At 43.7% G+C, this 14,292-nt stretch overlaps 1 non-coding gene across 1 annotated transcript; it reads right to left on the reverse strand.

The window, feature by feature from the left end:
• Positions 1–10,706: 10,706 nt before the first annotated feature.
• TRNAN-GUU lies at positions 10,707–10,788 on the reverse strand. Its single transcript has one exon. It is a non-coding gene; the product is annotated as a tRNA-Asn (tRNA).
• Between the last annotated feature and the right edge of the window lie 3,504 nt (positions 10,789–14,292).

Here is a 14,292-nt window from a genome sequence, read left to right on the forward strand (position 1 = left end):
GTCTAGAACATGACTGACAGCCCTATGTACATTACAGTTTTAATTGAATCAAATGCTTTTTTTTCTTTGAACTAATAAGAGAGAAGGCCAGAGAGGGGCATAGTATCTATAAGGTTTAGAAGCCCCCAAACTGTCACAGCATGCTGCCAGAGGCCTTGAGATGGAAATAGCTCGCTACTGAAAGCCCAGAGATTGTGGTAGAAGGGTAAAGGCTCAGAGATAGTGATAGCAGACTGCCTGAGAGCCCTGGAGAAATGATGCTGTAGGCAGAGTAGCCTTGGAGAGATGGTGAAGCACACCTAAAAAGCATACTCTGGTCTCTAGAGACAGCCTCCCAGAATTTATCATGATAGTTAACATAAAAGACACGGCAGGATGGAAATGGGAAGGAGCTGCAAAGGCTGGGGAGCATAGCAGGCAGATCTGACTGCTGCTCCATCTCAAACTTTGTTTGAGGAGCTTGCTACAATGAAGTAAAATGGAAACAAATAGTATCATTGTGCCTTGTTAACTTTCCTTTGTATTCTGTAGGCTTGGCTGTCAGGCAGATGCTATTTTGTGCTGTTTCAGATGCAAAGTGATACTAAGGGACTTAGTGGGTATCAACAAAGGCACTATTAAAAGTGAGGGGCTTAACACTTGGGAGTGCATTTCAGCTGATCTTATGTAATTGTTTTTTTGTCCACTCCTATCCTGCAATAAATGATGCTAAATCACAATTTTTACCCCATAAATAGCTGCAGTTTGGCTTGATTTCTTGCAGATCAGGAGTGGATGGATGAATAAGTTGTACTGGTTTTAGCTATACCATACTAAGTCCTCACCATCTTTTTGAAGCAGTGTAACTACTGCATCTACCCATGCCCATTATGTTCTCTCATGCATTCTTTCTTTTCTTTCTATATTGTTTTTCCTAATCTGAGAGGTTGTTAAGACTCAACTATCTATTTTTACTCTTTGTCTGTGAATAAACATAACAGAGGGAATAGTCAACATCAAAGCTGGCATAAAAGCTCTTTCTTCAGGAAGAGTAAGAAAGATTTGGACAGGTACAGAAACTACATTCCTTCCTAAAAGTAATTCTAACATGTTAGGACTGAAGTATATTTGTAAAATATTGAGGGGAAGCTAGTATAAATGCTCACTATATACTGAAGCAGTTCTGTGGACAAGTGAGACTTCCATCTTTAGGACTGTCAATCTTTTACTACCAGAACTTTCCTAATTTAAAGGACAATCATAGAATTCGTGACATACAACTTTAATACCACACTAGTGTTTTCTCAATCTGCTACCATACTGGTTCTCCTATTTTGGGGGTAGATCACTTTTTTAAAGTTTATGGGTTACTCCTGTGAACCCATAAATCCAGGTTTTGAATAATAACAAGTAACTTTATGTCACTACCAACACACCAGAACCTCTCAACAACTGAAGAGATTCCTGTAGAGTTGTTCATTTCTCCCCTTCCTTTGACATACCTGGCATTGCTGCTAACAATAGACTCTGAAGGTCCCATGGTGGTCTACTTAGGTGATGTCAATAATATGCATATTAGGTATGGGTGGCCTGGTTTAGAGCAGAAGGATTTTTAGTGCTTTATATTGTTGAATTTTTGAATAAATATTAATTAACTAGAACTAGGGTGAGAGGAGAACCAACATCAAACTGAAATAAAAGTGCAGTAGGTCACTTACTCAGGTAGACAGAAATATTTTTTCCATAATGTAATACCACAGTCTCCTTTCATTTTCTCCCTTACTTTGTTCCTGTGCAGTGTGTTGTGTTGAGCTAGCCAGGTAAGCCATAACCTCCTAATCCCAGAGATTCATATTTTTATATTGAGATTCCTCAAAAAAACTTCCGTTCTGTTGGAGGAATTACACCTCATCCTATATGTGACCAACTGTGACAGGAGGTCTTCCCAGGGCTAGATCATGAGTTAGCCTATCCACCTGCCTAGGACAGTCTGCCCTGACTCGAATGTTTTCATAATATATTAAGCGGGAGGCTGCCTATTCACTACCCTGATGCCAAGGAGCACTATCCATGCCTCTGAACCTTCCCTACAATGTGGTTCATGCTTCACAGATGGCATCCAGACTATTATTGTTTCCTGGCTTCAGGCTAGGGCAAACTCAGTCTGCCATTGGACCTCTTACATGCTCACACTCACTCCACCCCCCTCTCACAGGGGCCTCTTGCATGCCTCCCATCACTGGGCCACTCGTTACCACTCTTGCTCTCCTTAAACGACCCCCTTTGGGCCATCAGACTTCGCTACTCCCATTCTGGTAGGACACATGCAGCCCTTCAGATCTCATGAGTTCACCTACTCTGCGTGGCCTAACCTTACACCAAATACCGGGCTGACTCCACCCCAAGCTTCTCACTGAACAACTTGACTTCATCCTCACTCATGGGGGTTGACCCATGTACTGTCCTTTAGGCTGCCCTTACTGCCCTACTCAGTACCCCCTGGTGCAGCCCTTCAAGCCTCTTTTAGTGGCCCTACTCTGCACCCCACACATACAGTCCTTCAAATGCCTCTTTTTGCACCCTACTCTGAACAGGCCCTCACAATAACCCTTCACAACAACTCTACCCCCTCCAGGGCCTCTGGGGTCCTTCATCCCTGCTGGGCTCAGATGTCTTCTAATGGGCGTGCCTAGCCCCACTGCTCCACTACTCTCTAGTCTCTCCCACTTGTTGGTGGGGGCTGGAGTTAAGGTGCCCCTACCCACCTTTCACAGAGGAGGTAACTGGCCTGGCATTTCTGGGGGACTCCCTCACCACAAGGAGTCCCACCAAGCCACCGTTCCCTGGCAGGGTGTAGTTTCAAGTCATGCTGAGAATCAGGAGCCTCCAACTATCCCCATGGTTCCTGCCCTTACCTTCAAGATGTTCCAGGAGCAGAAGCTCAGCTGGCAGTTACCTGTTGCCTCTGCCTGTCTTGTCAAAGTTTGAGAATGGGAACCTTAATCAAGCACCTGGTGGCTGCCTGTCTCCAGCCCTTAAAGTGGCAGGCATGCAAAGGTGCACTGCCACACTGACATTGTTATGTTAGCAAAAGTTGGAGTATATTACTGGGCATTGTTTCATTTATGAAAGGTTTTCATAAACTGAGAGTTGGACTGGATTTGTATCAAATCAGATTTTTTTAGTCACTTTTATCTTACTGAGATTTCTCACACTCCATTAATCATTCCAATTCAGTTTAGATTAGAGTTAGTGAAAGACTTCTTAAAAAAATCTTAAAATGACACTAATTTGGTACGAGTTATGAATTGCTTGCAGGCATAATACATTTATGTTCATGATTATATGAGAGTTCGAATCTGTCAGAGGATGACTTGCTAGTTATAAGCATCACAGGTTTGAACCACTCAAGTTTGAAACCTGGGAAGCTTGACTCAGCCCTTCACCAACCTGTGTTTTAGTTATGGAGTACTATGCAGTGTATTGTGTTGGAGCTTTCTTGGTGTTTAAATCAAAAACCAAGGAACTATTTCCTTTGCTAAAGCATTTGCACCTCTGAAATTTTGATCAAAAACCTCTACTATATGCTACTGTTTCTTCAGTGGGTTTTGATCTGGTCTGTGGCCAACTTTGTTTTTGTTCACAGTTATGCAGCATGTCCTAGATGGCTGTCATCTTCCAACACAGAAGTCTTTGCATATAGAGTATATTGTGGCATGTTGAGATAAATTGGAAACGTATGGGAAGAAAAGTAATAAGTCTAAAATGTGTTACCTTGAGCCTGATAAAAAGTCATCACATCTACACATGCACTTAACTGTGGAGTAGACTAAATAGCTGTGAAGTACAGCATCACTGTCTACACGTGCAGTGGTATTAGGCTGCAGTAAACTAATTAATGCCACCATAAGGTAGTACTGTCAGGGTTACTCCTGTGGTCAGCATCTATACATGCATCTAATCTCAATAAATTACCCCATTGTAAGATCCATACAGAAGTAGGATAGCTCTGCTAACTCTATGTTCTATTCAGGCCAGTTAGCTCTGCTGAGGAGTGGGGTTTGAAGCCAACCAGGTGATGATTCATTCTGCCATGTAGATATACCTCTGGGAATGTCACTGCTGAAATGTTATGGTCAGCTTTAGTGACAGCAATTTAAAAGGATGTTAGGAAAAAGAGGAGGATTCAGGAAGTAGCAAGAAGAATGATTTGGGGTAGGAAACATTCCTGAAAGACTTCAGTCTGTTAGTCTGAAAGAGATTGAGGCATGTCCAAGTATTTTTATAGAAAGAAGAAATCAAGTGATTCAGAGATCTACAGTCTAGTTAGACAGAGGCATAATTGGATCCAGTGGAGAGAAGTTGAACCTAGAAGAATTCAAACTCAAACTAAGATAAAAGTTTTTGACAGTGAGGGTAAGTATCCACTGTAATATCTTCTCAAGGGAATCTCTATTTCCTGGAGTCTTTAAAAGTCTGATATATTGTATCAGTTCAGTGATCCTATCAAGGAACAAATACATTACTGTTCCTTGTACTGTTTGACTAGGAAACTACTCAGGAAGTCTTATGAGAGTTTGTGGGAGGTCTTATGCTGTTACTTATTATTTGTATTTCCCTAGGAAAAGATAAAAATCCTTTGGGTAGGGTTTATCTGTTAGCCTGTATTTGCATGACAATATCGAGATCAGGATCTCTGGGGACTGCTGTAATAAAAATACCTAGACACAATTGAAATAATAAAATGTTGTGCAAGGATCCTTATGGCATCTCAGTGAGTCAGCACATTTCTTTGTAAAAGCATACATTTAAAACCTACAAAAATATAGCTGTATTGTTGAATATATTATATGCAGCATAACTAGCTTGTCCTTGGAAATCCTCTCTTCCAGCATTTTGCTTGTAAAGGGTAACAAGGTGGCTGGAAACTCTGTTGGACGAAGCATTACTGAAACAGCCAGGAGAGATGGACATGTCAGACAAACTAATTTCTTGGAAGCAGCAAGAGATACCTTATGCTGTAAAGTCACTGACCTTATTTCAGGTATTGACTGTTGGAAGGTGAATTGGCATTTGACCGCTTCCCTTCATCTGAGCATATGATGCCCTAGATTGTACAGAAGCAAAGGATGCTTTCTAATTGACCATTCAGAACACTGGCTCAGAAACCTGAAATGCTTCTTAGTATCAGCAATAAAAAAACCCAAAACCAAACAAACACTGAATAGCAGTTTCTTAGTTCAGTCTTTGAAGTGAGTTATATAAAGCTGACAGAACCTTGAAAATTTCTTGTATTTAGAAGGCAAGTGAGAATTCATGGCAAGTTTTTTACCTAATAAGCTGTACATAAGAAAGGATGTAGGGCAGGGTTGCCTGAATAGTGAATTGTTGCTGTTTAAATAATTATATTACAGTAACACAAAAAATGAGCCTGTCAGGTCAGGCCAGTATTGTGTTAGGAACTGCAAAACTGCATGGTAAGTCTTTGCCCAACAGAGTTCATTACAATAACCATGGTTGACAAATGCTTGGTCTATAGCAGGGGTCAGCAGCCTCCGGCACGCATGCTGAGCATGGCATGCAAGGCCATTTTGCTTGGCATACCACCGTCAGCCCAGGCTCTAAGCAGCTGCTGCCAGCCATAGAGCTCAGGCTGTTCCTAGCAGGCAGCTGGGAGGCTGCAAGCCCTGCTGCAAGCAGACTGGGCTCTGTGGGCCAGCTGCAGCTGGGAGGCTGCAAACAACTGCTCCGGGCTCTGGCATGTCAGCACTCCGGCACCTTCCAAGGTAGACATTGTGGTTTTTTCAGCACTCTGGCCAAAAAACGTTGCCTATCCCTGGTCTATAGGCTGGATATTGCTTATTTGGTACATTTAAAGAAGGGAACAGTTACATTTCTAGCCCTCATCTTTGGAAAAGATAAAGGATATGAGTGTGTGCGCGCACACGTGCGCGCACGCATGGGGGGGGGCATTGTATGTGAAATAAAGATAAATTGATGCAGTGCCATCTTCCTGAGGCTACGAAATTGCCTGAAACAATCACAGAACTGTGGCTCCCCCATTCTCTATTTCAATAACTGCAGAATAAATGCTGAAATCTAGAAATAATGCTTTAGGTAAAAGACCACCCCCCACGCCCCACATTTAATCGACATAATAGCTGCAATACAATTAAGGATCTCTGTGCAAGGATCTCTGTGCAAGGATCTCTGTTCCAGATGTTCTGGTGGCAGACAGCTGCCTCTGCCAAGCTGCCAGAGTGCCTACAGACCCGCAGGTTCATTGTGACTCTATGCAACTCCATTGTGCAGTTGTGCTGTTGGAGTACAAAGTGCATTTTGGGAGAGCAGCAGCTGTTGAATGGATCACAGCAGCTGAAGGTATGGGGACTGCACATGCCTCCTACTGACTACGTAGTTTCGGCAGCAGTGCCTCTCTACTGGCAGAAGTCAGGGTTCTGCTGGTGCAGAAAGGCCTTGTGTATTCTAGTTTTCTCATTAGAACTGGAATAGTGGAGTGCAGAATAAACCACAACCACATGTTAGTATTCTTTTTTCCCCCCACAGAACCTCTGCCTCCTTCAGAGCATAGGATGGATGGGGAAAAATACAGAAGAAAAAAGAGGATTATGTGTATGTGGGTAGTATTGGGAGAATAGACAGGAAGGTGCAGAAGGGAGAGAAACAGTGCTAGTCCTGGAGTGATGCTGAATAGGACAATAAGGTATTGGTGAAATAAATGCTATCTAAAAAATCAGTTACTGCATGAAAGGCAGATTCACTTCTACAAAAAAAGGAAAAGAAGAAAAGTCAGATCTCACATGGGTAGATTTGCTATCAATTGAGGGGAGTTATATTATTATTGTAACTTTTATGCCTCATCAAACCAACTATAATTAAAAATGGAATTTAGGCTCAATTGTGCTTCAAGGCATTGCCATCTGCGAGGGGTATATCATTAGTTCTACAAGGCAAAATTCATTTTCTGGGGAGAGATCAATGAATGAAATGATTTGCTATTTCAAATTGCACCGTCCCCAGCCAATTTAAGGTAAAATAAACATTTCTCATTAGGTGATTTTCCTACTCTGAGAGAGAAATTTAGTAGAGATCCTTATCAAGAACCAGTTAACTAAATACCTCCCATCGTCTTCAACAAGTATTAGAGCTATTAAGGCCTATTATCCCATCTATTAAGTAGATAGAAGAGAATCTGCTGGCTCAGCATAACTCTTATGCCTAAAGGAGATTACAAGTGAGCTGACTGGCTGCCCCCACTTTACTTTTCCCGGCAGGGCCTTATGCTGCCCTTATTTGCAACTCCTAACTTCAACTGATGTTAGAAACAGCAATCACCATTTTCTTTATAAAACACTAAAACCCTTCCTGTCCACTATCAGTCTATAGGATAATAACAAACATAATTAAAGTAGTAATGCAATTCCAAACAGACAAAGCTGAACAGGATAGAATGGAGAAAAGTGCATAAACACCCTGGGGGGCAGGGAATCTAAATAGTGGTGAGTCACATCCTCAGATCACCACAGCCTGCAACTTGATCAACTGTGTCTTGACAATTCAATGGAAAATACACCCCCCACCTGATTCCTCAAAACAAAACCAAAAAAAAAGTGTGGAGGTAGAATGGTTTAAATAGGAAAAAGAATCTGAGACCTCAGAATCAACCTGGTTTTTGTTGCCTCTGGCAAACTGAAAGTATGTATCATACCTAAGGAAAATCAACATTGGACGCAAGCCCTAGTGCCCTTTATTGTATAATTTATCCATTGCTTTTTTCTTTTTTTAAATATTTTGATGGAAGTAAAGGACTTCTGCAGTTTTCCATCTTTATTAAGTCATAACTAAATATTTAATTTTTACAATGAGAACATGTTATATGGGCTAACATTCTCCTGTTTTTCTGGTTTTCGACAGTAGTGTTTTATTCAAACCACACTTATACAATTTTCACTTATGTATTCCACAGATATTTCTTTCCCTCTTGCCCCTGTGCCCCACAGCCTTCAAGTGGGATATACAGTAAATGCAATAATATATAGTTTAATGGTCACCTTTAATTTCCATCCTGCATTTTGTTTGCTTTAGGCTGGGTATTACTGGATAATTTAGTCACTGCCCTGGAAAGCTGCCATTTAATTAAGAAGGAAGGAGACAAAATCCCAGCTGTGATAGAAGAAGGAAATAGTAGAAGGAAATGTGTGTAATAGTAAAAAGCTATTAAGGCACAAGAGTAGCCTTATATAGATACTATTATTGACATTATCTAGGGATGGGCAATTATTTTGGGTGGAGGACTCCTTACCAAGTTTTGGCAAGTCATTGAGGGCCACATGGGTAGCCCTGACCCTTGACAGGTGCCCCACCCCCTGGTCACCATCTTGGAACCAGAAGTCCCTCCCTTTAACCCCTGTCCTTTGCCACTAGAAGTCCCCTCCCCTTGCCCCCTGGAAGCATTCTTTTCAGCAAGGGGGCTTGTCATCTCAGAACCAGAAAAATACCAAATTATATTCTAAAAATCAAACATTTACTACAACATTAATTAATTTAATTTCAAAAAATATTTTTGTCCTGATTTTACATGTGTTTGTGTAGTGTACATAAAGGTGATAGAATAATAGCTTAAAATGAAGTCTTACTCTTGTATATTGTGGGAGGGTGGGTATAAGTTTGTGGGTATGTGGGGTGTGGGGAAAGGTGTGGATATCTGTGTGGGATTTGTGGGGGGTTGATAGGCATGTGGGTGTGGTTGTGTGGGTGTGTGTGGATTTTGTAGGGGGCTGTGAGTGTTGGGGGAGGGTGGCTGGGGAGGGTTGTGGCTTGGGGGTAGGGGGAAAGTTTGCCTGCAGCCCACCCTTCTGTGTTGGGCAAAGAATCTGCCAGTGCTCCTGCTGCTCCTGGCCCCAGGGCACTGGCACGGGTCCTGTGTTCCCACTCTCTGCCACTTCCCCTGTATGCCACCACTGTCCTTCTCCTGCCACTTCCGCTCCCCCCGCCCCCACACTCTGGCACCACATCTCAGATGCTCCTGCAGTCCCGGTGATGCATCTAGGAACCAGGTGGTGCTGGAGCCACCGGTAGGTCACCAGGGGGGAGTGGGGAAATGGCTGTGGCAGGTGGGATGAAGGGGCAGTGAGTGGGAGCATGGAGCACAGCAACAACTGGATGGGAGTATGGTGCCTGCACTGGTGCACTGGGGCCAGCACTGGTGGGGTCCAGAGTGGGGCAGCAGAAGCATGGGGTCCAGGCCAGCAGGGGCCTATGGAGCCAGGCTGGATCCTCCTCTCTTTGCTTGAGCAATGTAGCCTGGCTCCATCCAGCCCCTGTTGGCTCAGACCCTATACTCCTGGGCAGAAAATGCTGCTCAGCACAGAGGAAAGTGGCCCAGCCTCACCACCACCAGGCAGTTTTAGCTGCATCTGCCTGGAGCCCATGCTGTGCTAGGTTGTGGTGTGGCTCCTTCACCGCCACATCTGTGCTGCCAAGCACAGCAACAGTGACAGTGTGGAGCAGCTGCAGGGGAGTTCACAAGTGGCAGTGAAGGAGCTGCACTGCAGCTCAGAGTGCCACAGTTTGCCAGCAGCCACAGCAAAACATTAGGAAACAATGGTGAAACCTGTTGAAATATTCCAAGGAAGTGGAGGAAGCCCAGTTGCCTGAGTCATTTAAAAATGCTTTGGAAAAAAAATTATAGTATATATGTGATAAGGAACAATATTGGATTGGCTGGGTGTAAGAACTAGATATTGCATAGATTTCATAGACTTTAGGGCTGGAAGGGACCTCAAAGATCATCAAGTCCAGCCCCCTGTCCTGGGGATGAAGTCAGCTAGGGTCAACGGATCCCAGCAAGATAAGCATCCAAATGTTTCTTGAATGAGTCCAGAGTAGGTGCCTGAATCACTTCTGGAGGGATTCTATTCCAAGCCTTGGGGGCTTGGACAGTAAAGAAATTTTTCCTTATGTCCAGCCTAAAATGATCTTGGAGGAGTTTATAACCATTAGTCCTTGTTATACCTTGGGGTGCTCTGGTGAACAGACATTCCCCCAGATCCTGATGCACACCCCTTATATACTTATAGCCAGCCACCAGGTCCTGTGCTTCTCTAGGCTGAAGAGTCCCATGGCTCTCAGCCTCTCTTCATAAGGCCTATTCACTTGCCCTCTGTTTATGCATGTGGGTCTCCTCTGGACTCTCTCAAGTTTCTCAACATCCTTCTTGAATTGTGGAGCCCAGAATTAGATGCAGTACTCCAGCTGTGTCCTCACCAAGGCGAAGTACAGTGGGAAGATGACATCCTGAGATTTACTTGAGAAGCATATATGGATGCAAGCCAGGGTTTTGTTTGCTTTACCAGCTGCGACATCACATTGGTGGCTTATGTTCATCTTGTGGTTAATCATGACCCCCAAGTCTCTTTTAGCCATGGTGCTAGCAAGCGTAGCACTACTGAGCCTATAAGTATGGTGCAGGGTTTTATTTCCCCCCCAAGGTGGAGTACCTTATATTTATCGGTATTGAACGTCATTGGGTTTGTATCCGCCCACCTACTATGCTTATCCAAGTCAGCCTGGATCACTAGCCTGTCCTCAGGTGTGGAAGCTATGCCCCAAAGTTTAGTGTCATCAGCAAACTTTCATAGATGTCAGAGGGGACCTCAATAGATCATCAAGTCTGACCCCCTGCATAGGCAGGAGAAAAGCATCACCGACAAGGATGGGATTCGAACCCATGCGTGTAGAGTACAATGGATTAACAGTCCATCACCTTAACCACTCGGCCACCTCATCATGCGGCTGGTGTACTTCTGACACCAATGTCCACATCGTTGATAAAGATGTTAAAGAGAACTGGTCCAAGGACAGAGCCTTGGGGGACACCACTGGTCACGGAGCGCCATAATGATTTGCTACCATTGACTACTACTCTCTGGGTCCAACCTCGGAGCCAATTTCCTAGCCATTGGACTGTGGTGGAGGAAATACTTGACTTCAGAACTATTCTAAAGACCAGATAACCTCGATCTCCCAAAGGGGCTAATTATGTCTCTGTTAATATAGAAAGTGTTTTAATTTTGTATATGCCCTATTATAAGGGTATGTTGACTGTGACTGCAGTGCAATATAGGGAATCTTTAAGTAGCTAGAAGCAATCTAGCTGCAGTAGCCCAGAGGCAGCAACTGTCAGCTTTGTACGCAGGTTTTGTGGTTCATACTGAGTTTCATGTTACTGTGGCTAGACTGTTACCAGTGCTGGAGCTAGCTATGTTAAGGTTGACTTACTTGCATCTACACTACACCGAACTCATGTTAGTGACCAAAGTGTAGACATACCCTGAGATCTTATTCCTATTTATCCTTGTGCCTCTGTCCTTTTAATGCAGTGTTGTAGTGCCTTGAGGCCCAAAAGATTTTTTGTTTTACAGAAATGCATGTTCTACTTGGTACATTTAAATTAACACCAGGAAAGTGATTTATTAGGAAAGGCAGGAATTTTAATGGTAAAACAATCAAACATGACAAGCTATTAGAAAATTATTCTTCCCAAACTAAGCACATGACAAACAAAGTCAGCTTTATGAGTGTTTTTGTGTGTTCTCCTGTTTATCCTGTTCTGAGCATTATTAAAGTGAGCAGGTACCTCAGAAAGCCCACCTATCATTACAGCAAACACTGACCTTGCTAGCTGGAGACTCTAAAGTGAAGCTTGATGTCAGCTTTAGGAGGTTGAAGCCTGCCATCTAGTGACCAGCATCTGGATCTTAATTGCACTGAAGCAGAGAGTCTTGGAAGTCTTGGAGAGCAGGAGTCTTGGAAAATTACCATAAAGAAAGTGAGACTGCAAGGATTTGGCATCAATTCTTCTTCAGGAAACTGTTATATATTGGTATGCAATATCTCGCCCTGCTAGCTTTTGGTTAATAAATGATCTGCTCTTTCAAATCAGTTTCAAGGTTGAAAATTTAGGAAAAAGGACAAAAATGAATATAACAGAACCACCTGTTTCATCCAGAGCTAATCTCTGTTTTGAAACAGAACCTCTGGCAGCTGTATTGCCTCAAACACAGACTAGCATGTGCCAGTCCCCTTGAGAATAGCAGCATTACATTGAAATAATCTCAAAGCTGTAGCACTACTTCCATAAAAGGAGCATGGTGTTTGAAAGCCCAGAGTAACTGGCGGGGTAAGCAACATGGCCCTAAGCCAGGCCTCTGTCAGTACGTGTAAATGTCATAGGCGATGCGTAGGGGAGGTACGGGGGGCCACGTGCTTCCCTGGAGATTGGCAGCCACTGAAGCTGCCGCGGGCTCTGCAGGCAGTTGCTGCTCACCACCCTCCACACCCTTGCCCTTGCTGTTGACTTGGCCGCCAGCATCTGTGGGTGGTCCCTGGTTGCCACTCGCTGTTCCTCCTCCCCTCTCCCCCGCTGCCGACACTGCTGCCAGCGTCTGCGGGCGGTCTCCACTTGCTGTTTGCCACCGACTCTGCCACCTATAAATGGTGGCCCCCCAATCTCGGGGGGCACCAGTCGTTCATGGTAAATATGGTAGCTGGGAGGTGCCATAGTCTGTCTCCAAACACAACAGCAGTAATGGATTTAACAGAACAAACAAGGCATCAAAATTGTTAGTTATCATATGTTTGGAGAACATAGTGGTATCTGGTAAATTTGTTGGAACTGCTGTGTTAGGTCTCATATCTTAAGGAGATGAATTTTACTTTTTTGATGGCCTCAACCTCAGCACAGAGCAGCAGCAATGTAGTCCTTTAAAGTAAGGCAGTATGGATTACCAATCCTTCCAGAGCCAAGAGAATTATCTAGCTACATACATTTTAGGCTTTGGCCTCCTGACACTTGGCAAAGCTAAGATTTGCTTAAAAACAGCAATGTACTTGTTATGGCATTTCTGAATAAAGCCACTTAATTTTCATTATGATTTTTTGTTTTTTATTTTAGGACCAGTGCAAAAATTAGCATTTAAAAAATGTCCTCCTTGGGATGGAGATAAAACAACATTGTAAAGGGGAAAGTTTCATTTTCTATCTAATGCTTTTTAAATTTAATGTTGCTTTATCTTTATTTAAACTGTATTGCCCTTCCTGCTGCAACAACACCAGTGACTAAATGCCTTCATGTATGTCTTTCTACTTTGTTTACATCTTTTCTGACTTTTTTCCAGTAGCTTCAAACTCAGGGATGGCCATCTTAGGGCCTTGTCGCACGGGACATTTAGCATATATTTATTTAGATCATAGTAAGCATTACAATGCCATGTTAAAAGTTAGAACATGTTTTGAATAGTTGCATGGTAATGATTGCTACAATTTTTCATCCTGCTCTGGATAGACCTGGACCTGACTCTCCCATCTGCCCCCTCCCCAAGCTTCCCTCAGCCCTCCAAGTTTGTTTGTCCTGATATTCAACCTACATTTTCTTTCTTAATCTCCTTCCATTATTTCTCATACATAATCGTTTGTCCTCTTTGGTGTCTAACTGTCTCCAACACCTGCAGAGAGGAGGCAGAAAATATGAGAAGCTGAAGCAAAAAAGAAATAGCGGAAATTTCATAGACTTCATAGATTTCATAGACATTTGGGCTGGAAGGGACCCCGGAGGATCATCGAGTCCAGCCCCCTTCCCCAGGGGCAGGAAGTCAGCAGGGATCATAGGATCCCAGCAAGATAAGCATCCAAATGTGTCTTGAAGGTGTTCAAAGTGGGTGCTTGAACCACCTCCTGCGGCAGTCTATTCCAAACCTTGGGGGCTTGGACCGTGAAGAAGTTCTTTCTTATGTCCAGCCTGTATTGATCACGGTGGAGTTTGTGACCATTCAATCTTGTCATCCCTTGGGGTGCTCTGGTGAACAGACATTCCCCCAGATCCTGATGAGCACCCCTGATAAACTTATAGGTGGCCGCCAGATCACCCCTGAGCCTGCGCTTTTCCAGGCTGAAGAGTCCCATGGCTCTCAGCCTCTTGTCATAAGGCCTGTTTTCCTGATCTCTGATCATGTGCGTGGCTCTCCTCTGCACCCTCTCAAGCTTCTCCACATCCTTTTTGAATTGTGGAGCCCAAAACTGGATGTGGTACTCCAGCTGTGGCCTCACCAAGGCCGAGTACAGCAGGAGAATGACGTCCCAGGATTTGCTTGAGAAGCATCTGTGGATGCAAGCCAGCATTTTGCTCGCTTTACTAGCTGTAGCATCACACTGAAGGCTCATGTTCATCTTGTGGTCAACCATGACCCCCAAGTCCCTTTCATCTGTAGTGCTAACCAGTGTAGCACTACCGAG

This window comes from Alligator sinensis, unplaced genomic scaffold (genome assembly GCF_000455745.1).
Source record: "Alligator sinensis unplaced genomic scaffold, ASM45574v1 scaffold768_5, whole genome shotgun sequence".
In the NCBI taxonomy this organism is placed as follows: domain Eukaryota; kingdom Metazoa; phylum Chordata; order Crocodylia; family Alligatoridae; genus Alligator; species Alligator sinensis.